We start from the raw sequence: 637 nt of genomic DNA on the forward strand, positions 1-637 counted from the left end.
CCTGGCAGCAGCATTTCCCCCCCACCAGCACAGAGCAGGGCTGGAGCACACGTGGAGGATGGATCCCTTTGCTCTTCATCTCTATCTGCTAATTAAATATTGATGGCAGTTAAATATTCATAGAACATTTTGGCTCAGGGTTTTTATCTGTCTTCAGGAACACATGAGGTCTTTGATGTGTTATTTTTCTGGTCACTTAAGGTCCCAGAAGCCTCCAGACTTGTCGACACTCTTTTGAGGGTTTTTCCCACCCCTCCTTTTCCATGTGTGGCTGGTAGAGAGTTTTGGTTCTTTCATTCCCAGCTTCTTTTCCCTCTGTATCACCTTTTCCCTCTTATTTTCTTTCCCCCAGCATGGAGCATCTCATCTCCCAAGGGGTGCTGGCCCCAGGAGAGCTGCTGTCTGACCCCACACACCACAGGGCTGTGGTGATGGCCAGCAGCAAGGATGGCAGTGCCAAGGGACGGGGGGATCTCCTTCCACCTTCCTCTTCCAGGCCCCTAGATTTCCCCCCAGATGTTTCCCGTGGGTCTAGGAGTGTCTGAGAGCCTCGGGGGTGTCTTCAGAGGAGCAGGACTCGAGGCCACGGGGCTGGCTGGGACCTGCTGCTCCTGGGGGATCCCCCTGGCTCCAGGGG

Source organism: Merops nubicus, unplaced genomic scaffold (genome assembly GCF_000691845.1).
Source record: "Merops nubicus isolate BGI_N331 unplaced genomic scaffold, ASM69184v1 scaffold20577, whole genome shotgun sequence".
Lineage (NCBI taxonomy): Eukaryota > Metazoa > Chordata > Aves > Coraciiformes > Meropidae > Merops > Merops nubicus.